Raw genomic sequence first — 13,450 nt, 5'->3', positions numbered from 1 at the left:
ATACAGTAATTACAACATAACATTACTGCGTATTGAACTGCATTTCCTGTCCAATTTGTTGTATAACATGATGTTTTGGTGCTTAATTTGTAAAATCATAACCTAATTTGATGTTTAATAGGCTTTTCCTTAATCCCTCCTTTTTATCCAAGATATTCGCTTCTGCCGGCCCGTTTAGCTTGGATAAGTGAGACTCTACTGTATGTATCAATCTGGCTGCTTCAATGTTAACATTGGTGCTTTAATTATTTCAAATTTGCTTAAGTAACCAACACACTGTCAGTACAGCTGTGGTAATAAAATATTAAAACAAAAATCTGAGCTACTGGAAACTCTGAATAAAATTAGTCACATTCACTCTTGCACATTTAAAGATTACAGATTTCCCTTCAATGTGAGATGCCGTTTCAAATTTCACATTTTGAAAAAGAAACGGTGAAAAGAACAGAAAACACAGGTCACTCTTGCTACTGCAATTTCTTCAAAGGAAATATGTATATGGTCAATGCATCAATTCAATACAGGCTTACTTGGGACTAAGCCCAAAGAGCTCAAAAGGGCTTAGTTGAGGCACAATACATAGAACTATGACACATTTACATTCCATTTAAAACTATATGCCCCAATATGCCCCAGCTGTTCCTCCAATATGTCCCAATATCTCCCACTCTCCACCAGCGATTAAATGGGGTAGAGGATTAGTAAGCAGATAGGTGCATTTGATGAGAGTGTGGTCATTTTGTGAACAAGGTGTAGAATTCCTCCCTCAGCAACACCAAAGAAACTGGTGTTTTTTTCTGATTCATGTCACAAAGGGTTTCTCAACCTACAAATGAAAACAGAATCTCTAAGTTTCTCACAAAATAACAGTTTTTCTTCTAATTAATAACGGAACAGGGGGATTTATGTCCAGAATAATAAAGAGCAACACTGTACTAGCTCTCTGAATGCCAACAAGAGAGATGGGGATAATATACCTCTATGCTTTTTTCCATTTCTGATTAATGTTCTCTGTCACCTTTATATAAGAGAAATGAAATAAATATTTAATGTTGAAATTTTTACATTTGTTTAGCCTTCAAGACTTCAAAGGCCATCAAATAACAAAACAGTGCTCAGGACCCAGCTCACATACTCAGTTTTTCAGAATAATTAGAAACTGAAATATAGTTCTTTTTTAAATTCTGTAAAGCAAAAACATATGGGGGTTTATGCAGTTTTTAAACTATGACAATTTACTTCTCCAACATCTAAACTACTCATGTAACACCCTCAGCAATTCTTTTGACAGCAAAGCTCCATTAGAATCTACTAAAAGCCAATGACACCTTTGAAAATCAATACAATGAAACCATCAGTGTCAATTGCCAATTTATGACATTTTTAACAGATATCTCATTTTCAACCATTTTAATGGAAAATGGAAACCTCTTCCTACACACAGCATGCAGAGTTATATCAATGAAAAATGATTGTGAGCACCCATGCATCAATCCTCATTAGCAGAACTGAGGCACATGTTCTCCACTGAGAGTACCTCAACCTCAGTCCTACTTACAGCTCCATTAATTCTCAACACCTCTTTTCACTTCCTCAGTGCAAAGAGCTGGCTTTGGGAAAAGAAAGAGGAAAGGTAGTAATGTAGGCTTCCATATGAGTCTTTCTTTAGGGCCTCTTTCTTGGAAAAAAAAGATCTATGAGTCCTATTAGGCATATTCACGTAAGCCGCCCTGAGTCCCTTCGGGTGAGAAGGGCGGGGTATAAATAATTGAAATAAATAAATAAATAGTCATATATGAGAAACCTTTTTCCCTCTGAAGACAACATGCAAATGAGGAGTGAGCAAGCGTGATCAGGGGATTTTTCAAGCACCAAAAAAGGGACATGATGAATTTTGGGGGCAAGTAAGAGAACAATCACAAATTTCTAATATAGCTTGTTTTCTATGCTCTTTATTAAAACATTTTAAAATGACTATCCTTGCAAGTTGCAAACGGCACACAAAGAAAATGCAAGCATGAAAAGTCAAAGACTAATCTGTATGCCAAAACAAACCTCCAAACAAGCCAAAGCACCAGATGCTGAAATAAAACAGTGCAGTACTCAAAATGGCTTTCAGACACTGTTGGTACCTGTTGTATTTGCAGAAAGTAAACGTTTTGTTTGATGAACCACACAAACAATACAGGGAGTTGCATTCTGTAGAGATTCCGGTTCCCAGCCATTCAGCATTTAAAACTAAGCACTAGTTCCTTGAAGTGGACTCATGGGTAACAGGCAGGTATTGGAACTTAATCAGTGCAATATGATTCCACCAGGCCATGCTATTTCTAGCTGTCACATACTACACTAGATTAAAGCTTCTGAGTCAACTGCAACCAACCTTATAGGTTGGAACAGAACTACCATCTTACCATGCTTCCAATAATTAATTCACTAGGTTGACGGCTATGAGATCAAGGAGTATCAGTAAAACTTCTCCCTATTTCTTGCTTAACAAGGTTGAACTGTCATTGTCAACTGAAGCTCTTCCAGTATCAAACTGATACCTAAGTTCAGACTGCTTGTCTGCTTCCTCTCCAAATGTTCAGGGTTGAGCCACCACTAAAAAAAACTCCAAAGGGGGTATTTAAAAATCAGACCAGATAGTTTGGAATTGCTTAATGACATTTATTTTAAATGAATGCCTTTGGACCAATCTATAAAAAAACCCCTTGGTTTCCAGAGTCTAGGCTTTAGTATTTGTGAAGAAGAAACTAAAGTCTATCACATAGTATTAGTGGCACGCTTTTTTGAACTCTGATATTACCTATTTAAATCAGATCAAAATCATCAACATGTTGTTGTCAAAGTCATCATCCTGTTTTGAGGAAATGTAAGCCATAAAAATCTACATCACAGAGGATAATACAATCAGCTTCCCACATTATTCAAGGCCCTGCAAAAATAGAAAAATTTCAAATAAAATATGTTGATCTTTTTTTACCTGAGTAAACACTAGGTCCTCCAGCAAGACCTTACAGTCAACATCCATCAGAAATTGACCATATAATCGTATTGAATCTTAGAAATTCCCAAAGGCATTCTCTCTAAGAATGTCAGGTGGAAGTTGACCATAGAGATTTCTAGAGACCCTTTTAATTATGAAGAATTGGATCTATACAAGTCATACCAACAAACTTTATAATATACCCTCCAACCTTTCCCAGATGAAAATCAGGTCATGTAAGGCCAAGCAATATTAAAGCGTATTTATGGCAAAAGTTATTACTGAGGAAGAGCATAAAAGGGTAAAGGTAAAGGTTTCCCCTGACGTTAAGTCCAGTCATGTCTGACTCTGGGGGTTGGTGCTCATCTCCATTTCTAAGCCGAAGAGCCGACATTGTCCGTAGACACCTCCAAGGTCATGTGGCCGGCATGCCTGCATGGAGCGCCGTTACCTTCCCGCTGGAACGGTACCTATTGATCTACTCACATTGGCATGTTTTCGAACTGCTAGGTTGGCAGGAGCTGGAGCTAACAGTGGCCGCTCACGCCGCTCCTGGGGTTTGAACCTGGGATCTTTCGGTCTCCAGCTCGGTGCTTTAATGCACTTCGCCACCAGGGCTCCAAGAGCATATAAGCTAGAAAAGGATGCAACAGTTTGACTTTGCCTGAGCCTACAGGAAAGAGCTGGATTCTGTCATTATTGAGTTTACTTACTGCAGTTTAAACCAATTATTTTAAAGGTACCCGAAAAAGTGGGATAGCAGAGGATTAAATCAAGACAGTTCTGCCAAATCAAGATAGTTGAAGAGTAAAATATAACCAGTACAATGTGCTGTATGGAACAAGTCAACGTTTTCCCCTACACACACACACACACACACACACACAGACATAGAAGTAGTTTTCTTTCCTTGTGTGGTGACACTATAGACCTATATAAAGACACAGTTATGCTGGGTTTAACAAACATCCCTTTCCTAATGGTTCCCAACATGGAATTCTCCCTTCTTTAACAGCTGCTGTAAACTGAGTTGACATTTTCATTTAGCCAGTAGTATGGATGTAAAAATCTGTCAGTTTCATTCTTATGTTTCTTAGTATCTCAGCAGCATCCTCATTACCTCCCAGTACCATGTCAAGTTGTAAGAGTTCTCCGCCCTGCTTGGAAATCTATTCCTATTTTTGTGGACCCTATTTCACCTAAAAGTATGTATTTTCTCCTAACTATAAAACATTGCACATATTTTAGTTAGCCATATTTTTCAAAGATAGACATGGTTTTATCTGCATGTTCCTTCAAACTAATCATAAGCTTCACAAATCTGAAATAAGGCATGTTCAAGATGAGCTATAATCTTGGCAGTTTTGTAAGGTACAAAATTGACATTTCTATAAAGAAATGAGAATCCAATACATTTCTTTTTTACCCTTAGCTATCTGTCAAATCTCCAAGAACTCTTTCTAGGTCAGTCATTTCCAGCTCACACTCCATCAGTATATATCTGAGGTTTTGGATTTTTTGACCCTCAAAGGATACCATTTGTGGCCCCAAATGATATTAATCATACCATAATGCTAAACTGCATTTCCTATTTTAATGTCCTTTCCCAGTCTTTTATGATTCTTCCTGAGCTCTTTACTATCTGTTCCTTTTCACCTTCCTGGATAATCTGGTATCACTAACAAACTTGGGGATCAAATGGCTTGGGACCTAAATATCTGTAGATTGCATCTCCCTATACCAACCAGCTTTTAATTTAAGATTTTTAGGGAAGGTTCCTCTCCATGTTGTGCCTTCAGTGCATTCCCAACTTATGGCAAATCATGGGGTTTTCTTGGCAAGTTTCATTCTTTGGGGCGGGTTGCCTTTGCCTTCTTCTGTGTATATTTTGGGAGATCTATTCAACCATGTGAGTCAACCACAAAGGGATTTCACATATTTAAAGAAAATCAGCATGTTGTAATTAATTGTAGAAAACTTTCAAAAATAAATACCTGTTAAAATATAATGCTATTCAGATTATGTTTCTCCTTGTATAACATGCATCTAACACATCACACCCACTACAACATGTTCCTCCAATTTAAGGAAGAACTAGGGATCACACAAAGGTCTCACACTTGAACCCTTCTAGCTAAATGAAACTAGAAGTATTTAATTTTAGGTAAGTGTGATTGGAACACCATTGGTCTTACTGACACAATACAACAAAAATAATTTCAAAGAAAAGACATTTGGCTCAAGGCAACTGTCCATTTACATATGTTTTTAAGGCACATACTTGCGGTGATATTTCACAAATGAAATTCACCTCACCATCTAGCTGTTGTTTTTAAAAGAAAACCTATTTTGAGGTGGCTTTATTATCTAGCTATAAACATAATTTTTAATTAAGCCAATTTTAAAGGAATATGGCTCTACTGCTTCCAACGTTGGTAAGTTTCATACCTTTAGTTTTCTTAGTATATGCCATCTTCCTAATGAGAAAGAGGGGGGGAGTATGTACGGTAATCCCATTCCTCCAAACATCTTTAATTCCATCCCACCAAAAGCCCATCCTCTATTTCAGTAGAGTCCAGTGTACCAATGAGTGATATGTTTGGTACACAGAAAAGTTGGACATCTCTCTGGCCATAGCACATCTCTTTGCACGGGCAGGTGAAAACTGGACAATCAATCCAATATGTTTCAACTGTTATCCTAGATAACTTGGAGAAGAAGGATCAATATTTAAGTCATCCTTATGAACAAAATTTAAAGCAAAAAAACATATTGATAAATGGGATGATCAAGCAACATATTGATAAATAGGATAATTAAAAGTACATATCTGTTCCCCTTTTGAAATTGTATCCCGTTTGTTTCTACCACGCGTTTTTGTGTGTTTTCAGGTCCTTTCCAACTTATGGCAGCATTCCACAGGCGAACCTATCATGGAATTTTCTTGGCAATATTTGTTCAGAGATATACCTTTGCCTTCCTCTGAGGTTGAGAGAGTGTGACTTGTCCAAGATCACCCAGTGGGTTTCCATGATTAAGTGGGGATTTGAACCCTGGTTTCCCAGAGTTCTTGTCCAGGGCTCAAATCAATACACCATACTGGCTCGTTTCTATTATATCATGGGGCTTTCCAGATAAACAAATTAATTCAGAACACTTTTTATTACTCTTTTTCAGAGATGTTTAAAATATGACTGAAAGACTCAGCTGATCCAGATGTAGTTTGCCATCATATGCACACTAACTTCAGAGTAAATTCAAATGAGCTCCTGTCCAAACCATAGGCGGCAAGAAATGAGACTTGTATCTGGATAAAACAGGCACAGAACTGTACTGCAAATTACTATTAACATAGACATCAAATGTTAGTCAGAACAACAACAACAACAAATCTATTACTCACACAATTCAAAACAGCATGTGTGTGTGTGTGTGTGTGGTAACCTCATGAATTTCATGGGGTTTACTTAGGCAAGGAACACTCAAAGATTTTGCCAGTTCCCTTCTCTGTAGCACCTAGTATTTGTTGGTGGTCTCTCTCATTTAAGTATTACCCAGAGTTAAACCTGCTTAACTTCCAAGATCAGATAAGATCTAGTGCCTTTAATGGAATTCAGGTACAAAGGAACATTAGCAGATACATATATCAGACAACAGAAACTTTTAAAGAAAAAAAATCAGACCTAATTCTACTTCCTGGGAGTCTGATGGATGTGAATTTATCACCATAAAGTATAAAGCATAAATTGTCAATAGACTGATTTACTGTGATTTGGCTGTTCCAAAATAGGTGTCTTTCCATGACATTTCCTTCCACATAAGTGCATGTAGCAGCCTGAGCCTCAATAGGGCTTACTTTTGAATAGACATATAAAGGACATCTGTTACATTACAACTGTGTGTCCTCTACACTAAGTTCCAATGAATACAACTGGGCTCAGGTGTTCTAAGTAAAGAGACACAGGACTCATGAGACGAAAGTCAATTCGGCAGCATACGCGGGTTAGCTTTTGCCACGGAGCCTGCCAGCTCCAATTCCACAACACACAGCTACTTCCGGCGGGGCTCCATGGTAAAAGGGAAGGCGAACCGGTGCGCATGCTGCCACCATGGCAATACCATATGGGAGTGGGGGACTGAGTTCATGTGTTCAGGTCTCTTGCAGGCTCATCTAGTGCTAATCTCCCTCTCTCGGTTGGGTCTTAACATTTTTCTGAAGGCTTTCAGACTTGACCGCGGCAACACAGGAGGCTTCCCATGTTCAACAGATATCAATGGGGGAAGCTGGGCAGCTGACGTTCCCCCCTCCCCCCGTTGGATGGGGCAATGGGTGAGTTGGGCAATGTGGGACATGAGCTGACAGGTCCCCACTCCCCCCAATGAGCAACGTCAGATTTGCCACAATGCATGGCAATTCCGGTGGCCAATCTGATGAGGATGCTAGTAGCAAACTGGCAGCCTGAAGCAAGAATTTCATGTTCCAACTCTCTTCTGATGAGAAAGTCATTTAGACTAAGAAGAAGACACTACCACCTCAAATATCCTATCAAACAATCACTATGGAATAAGTTTTAATTTGTATAGATGGAAAAAACAAAAGGCATATTCTGACACTTTCTTCACCAAGCTATACTAATTTAATAAAAACCAGAGAGAAGCGATATGACATCACCATCCCCAAAAGCGTCACATTCTTAATGATCAGGGCTCAGGAAAGAATGAACTAATGGCAGGCATTGGAGCAGGCTATGTTTTATCTAATATATCTTTCGCCTATAGATGTATGAGGGTTGAATGAAAAGTAATGCCTCCACCTTCGTAACTCCTCCACAGATGGTATGCGGCAGGTACTGGCTTATTCAGTAGACTCTCCCCTACAGTTCCACTTGGCAGGAAGCCTTAGCAATGAACAGTTGTGTTGTTAAAGTGTGAAGTATGGAACTCTGAGCAGATGGTCTGTCAGTGTGACTTAAGCAAAATGCAGTCACTGAATTCTTGACAGCAGAAGGTGTCACCCCAAAGAAAATTCATCAGAAAATGCAAGCTGTTTATGGTGATTGTGTTGATGTGAGTACTGTGTGTTGTTGGGTGAATGTTTAAAGATGTTGAAGTGGGAACATCTGACTTGCGTGACAAACAAAGAGTTGGACGTCCTGTGACAGCAACTACTGAGTTTCACAAGCAAAAGGTTGACAGATTGATTCAGGACGATCGTCATATCAATCAGAGAGAAATTTCAAGCATAATTGGCATTTCACAAGAACGTGGGGGTCACATTATTGCTTTGCTTGGCTATCGGAAGATCTGTGCACGATGGGGTACTGTGAGACGCTGGTTGTGGAAACAGTGTCGACTTCTTTTGTGACGGCTTCAGAAAACTTGTTCATCGTTGGCAGAAATGTATCCAATTATGTGGAAATTATGTGGAAAAGTCAATAGTGGTAGCTAAAGAGCACATTCTAAGGATTATTTCTGCATTTGATTTATTAAAATATTCCCATCCAAACAGAAGTAACAAAGGTGGAAGCATTACTTTTCATTCAACCCTTGTCTATACACTGTGTCCCAGAAATGTACTGGTTGATTATCCCTTATTTGAATGCTTGGTTGAGAGTGCATAATTATACATACCATAACTTAAGTCTCATTTAACTTAAATTTTATGTCTGAGTAGACATGTATAGGATTGTATAATGAGATGCATCACTGGGATCTAGTGAAATGAAGTTTTCTTTGACGTAAAGATAAATTTGCATTGCCATATAAACTTAAAAGGAATATGCAACACAAGTTGGGTCTCTCTTAGCCAAGATACTTGGGACCCAAAGCAGTTTGGATTTTGGAATATCTACTTACAAATGCATATATCATGAGATATTTTGAAGATGGACCCCAAATCTAAACACCAAATCCATTTATGTTTCATATATACCTTATACACATAGCCTGACGGTAATCTTATACAATAATTTGATGCACAAAACAAAGTTTGAGTATATTGAACCAACAAAAAGCAAAGGGATTGCTGAGAGTTTTCCGGCTGTATGGCCATGTTCCAGAAGCTCCCAGTCATCATATTCCACTGCCAAATCAATACAGTAGAGTCTTACTTATCCAACATAAACGGGCCGGCAAAACGTTGGATAAGCAAAATGTTGGATAATAAGGAGGGATTAAGGAAAAGCCTATTAAACATCAAATTACATTACAATTTTACAAATTAACCACCAAAACATCATGTTTTACAACAAATCAAAAGAAAAAGCAGTTCAATACATGGTAACGTTATGTAGTAATTACTGTATTTCTGAATTTAGCACCAAAACATTGCAATGTAATTAAAACATTGACTATAAAAAACATTAACTACTAAAAGGCAAATTGCATTGGATAATACAGAATGTTGGATAAGCGAAGGTTGGATAAGCGAGACTCTACTCTATAATAATAAGTATTTAATCAGAGTTACAAATAGTATCATGACTTACAATTTTATGTGAGGGGTCTAGATTGTTGTCCCTGCTCTGCATTGCTTGCCTTTCCGAATGTGAATGAGCCTGGCTGCTCATTCAATACTAATCAAGGTAGGCAATTACAACATTCACAATTGCCTCAAACAGACAAGGGTTCCTTCTTCCATCTTGGACATTCCATAGATATATAAACCTCACTTGCCTAGTCTCCAACAGACCTCACTACTCCTGAGGATGCCTGCCATAGATGTGGGCGAAACGTCAGGAGAGAATGCTTCTGGAAAACTCACATCAATCCAGTGATTTCAGTCATGAAAACCTTCGCCAACAAAAGGATCACCGTTTCAGCCAACCAAGTGGACAAATTTTGGATTTCATAATTTTGAATATGAGATGCTCAACCTTTAACTGCTTGTAATTTTTCTGATTTTTTTTTTCAATTTCTTCCCAAAAATGCATACATCTTGAATAGGATTACAGATTCCAATAGCAGATAAGTGTGGCAAAATTAAAAAAGAAACCTTCAGGGAGGTTTGTAACCCTATGCTACGATAAGGCAAGCAAGGGACAACAATCTAGACCCCTTACATAAAATTGCAGTTCAAGATAGTATTCATAACTCTGATTAAATACTTATTATTAAATTGATTTGGCAGTGGAATATGATGGCCGGGAGCTTGTTGGAGTCTTCTCCAGAGGTTTTTAAGCAGAGGCCGGATGGCCATCTGTCGGGGGTGCTTTGGTTGTATTTTCCCACATGGCAGAGTGGGGATGAACTGGATGGCCCTTGAGATCTCTTCCAACTCTGCCATTCTATGATTCTATATATTCTATATAGGCCTGGGCTATGGCGCAGGCTGGTGAGCAGCCAGCCAGCTGCAACAAATCACTCTGACCAAGAGGTCATGAGTTCGAGGCCAGCTCGGAGCCTATGTCTGTCTTGTCTTTGTTCTATGTTAAAGGCATTGAATGTTTGCCTTATATGTGTAATGTGATCCACCCTGAGTCCCCGTCGGGGTGAGAAGGGCGGAATATAAATAATGCAAATAAATAATAAAATATTTGCTTAGCCTTTGAATGTTCACCATCGCTCCTTTCAGGCTGGAAGGGTGCCCAATATATCTATCAGGACAAGGGCAAACTAGGGCCATCCAGGTGTTTGGGAAGTTTTTTTCTCCCTTCTGAAGATGGCCATGGGCGAACATGGCCATACAGCCCGAAAAACTCACAGCAACCCAGCCTACTAGCTGTTAGGAATTGTGGAAGTCCAAAACACCCGGACGGACAAATTTGCCCATGATATACTGTATTTGGAGGGACAATCTGCACCACTGCTTCTTAAACTGTGGGTCCTGACTGCAAATCAACGTTGCTCAACGTTGGACGTTGGGGTCACATTTTTTTCAGGAGTCACTTGAGAAACTGCAAGTCACTTCTGGTCTGTAACCAAAGGGGGGGCTTAGGGGTTCAGCACCCCCCCAAAAAAAATTGCAAGTTTTTTAAAAACCTGGTTTACTCATGAATTTTAACTGGTTAACCAATTCTCTATGAGTGTCCACTGAAATTTATTGATGGAGCCTGATTTATAAATTATTTTGCATTATGGAACTACAGTAGAGTCTCACTTATCCAAGCTAAACGGGCCGGCAGAAGCTTGGATAAGCGAATATCTTGGATAATAAGGAGGGATTAAGGAAAAGCCTATTAAACTTCAATTTAGGTTATGATTTTACAAATTAAGCACCAAAACATCATGTTATACAACAAATTTGACAGAAAAAGTAGTTCAATATGCAGTAATGTTATGTTGTAATTACTGTATTTATGAATTTAGCAGCAAAACATCACGATATTTTGAAAACATTGACTACAAAAATGGCTTGGATAATCCAGAGGCTTGGATAAGCGAATATCTTGGATAATAAGGAGGGATTAAGGAAAAGCCTATTAAACTTCAAATTAGGTTATGATTTTACAAATTAAGCACCAAAACATCATGTTATACAACAAATTTGACAGAAAAAGTAGTTCAATACGCAGTAATGTTATGTTGTAATTACTGTATTTATGAATTTAGCACCAAAATATCATGATATATTGAAAACATTGACTACAAAAATGACTTGGATAATCCAGAGGCTTGGATAAGTGAGGCTTGGATAAGTGAGACTCTACTGTACTCTTCATGATTTGCTAAAAAAAGTTTCAACCACCACCACCCCACCCATTTTTTTTTCTGCCTATAGCCCTGGGTGAGAGAACTGGCTGTCTGCAAAGACGTTGCCCAGGGAGCGGCCAGATACTTTTCATGTTTTACTATCCTTGTGGGAGGCTTCTCTCATGTCCTGCATGACGAGCTGGAGCTGGCAGAAGGAGTTCACCCGCTCTCCCCGGATTAAAACCGGCAACCTTCGGGTCAGCAACTCAACCTTCAGGCCAGCAGTCCTGCCGGCACAAGGGCTTAACCCATTGCGCCACAGGGCAAATAAAATGCCAATGAAGAAAAAAAAAAGGCGACTGAATAATAAAATGTCAACCAATTGCACGAATCTGCTAGCGACAACGTGCAGTGTTGACAGTGGACTCTGCAGAAAATGCTTCCACGAGAAGGGAAATCTGCCTGCTTCGCAAGCTTTGCAGATGCTGGTTTGTTTTCAGTCACATACCTATCTGGTTTGCCTCTATACCTGGGATCCCGTACAGGAGGAAAAGGGTGGCGAGTGGGAAAAAGTTTAAGAAGCCGTGCTCTAGATCAGGGGTCCCCAAACTTTTAAAACAGGGGGCCAGTTCACAATCCTTCAGACCGTTGGAGGGCCGGACTATAGTTGGCCACCAAGCAATAATAAATAATAATAATAATAATAATAATAATAATAATAACAAAACAACAACAACAATAATATCAAAGAAGGTTGGAAGAGGCCCTTTGGGCCATTGAGTCCAACCCCCATCTGCCTTTGTGCACCGAAAGCACAAGCAAAGCATCCCTGACAGATGGCCACCCAGCATCAATGTTAATAATAATAATAATAGTAATAGTAAAGAGGGTTGGAAAAGACCCCTTGGGCCATTGAGTCCAACCCCCTTCTGCCTCTGTGCACCAAAAGCACAAGCAAAGCATCCCTAACAGATGGCCACCCAGCCTCAATGTTAATAATAATAATAATAGTAATAGTAAAGAGGGTTGGAAAAGACCCCTTGGGACATTGAGTCCAACCCTCTTCTGCCTCTGTGCACCAAAAGCACAAGCAAAGCATCCCTAACAGATGGCCACCCAGCCTCAATGTTAATAATAATAATAATAGTAATAGTAAAGAGGGTTGGAAAAGACCCCTTGGGCCATTGAGTCCAACCCCCTTCTGCCTCTGTGCACCAAAAGCACAAGCAAAGCATCCCTAACAGATGGCCACCCAGCCTCAATGTTAATAATAATAATAATAGTAATAGTAAAGAGGGTTGGAAAAGACCCCTTGGGCCATTGAGTCCAACCCCCTTCTGCCTCTGTGCACCAAAAGCACAAGCAAAGCATCCCTAACAGATGGCCACCCAGCCTCAATGTTAATAATAATAATAATAATAATAATAATAATAATAATAATAATAATAATAATAATAATAATAATAATAATAAGGGTTGTAAGAGAAGAAGAGACCCCTTGGGTCATTTAGCCCAACTCGCTTCTGCCCTTGTGCCGTGGGGGCCGGATAAATAGCTTCGATGGGCCGCATCCGGCCCCCGGGCCTTAGTTTGGGGACCCCTGCTCTAGATCATAGACAGAGAGCAGGACCCCCCCCCCCTCACACACACACAAACACACATACAAACACACAAGCAAAGCGCGCCCCGAGCCTCTTCCCTTTGCGGCAGCCAGCCACCCAAGCAGGAGGGGTAAATGAAATGCGAACTTGCTGCAGTGCGATGCGGGGTGAGAAGCGTCGCGCCTTGTCTGGCAGGAGAGCGTGGACGGCGCCCGGAGGGGGAAAGAGA

The 13,450-nt window shown here is 39.6% G+C and overlaps 1 protein-coding gene across 5 annotated transcripts in view; it reads right to left on the bottom strand.

Moving 5' to 3' along the window:
- The window catches only part of dgkb (diacylglycerol kinase beta), a 328,171-nt gene that overhangs the window by 294,216 nt on the left and 20,505 nt on the right, over positions 1-13,450 (bottom strand). The gene's annotated exons all lie outside the window — the stretch shown is intronic.

Source organism: Anolis carolinensis, chromosome 6 (genome assembly GCF_035594765.1).
Source record: "Anolis carolinensis isolate JA03-04 chromosome 6, rAnoCar3.1.pri, whole genome shotgun sequence".
NCBI classification, from domain to species: Eukaryota; Metazoa; Chordata; class Lepidosauria; order Squamata; family Dactyloidae; genus Anolis; species Anolis carolinensis.
This window is presented reverse-complemented; position numbering and strand designations above follow the sequence as displayed.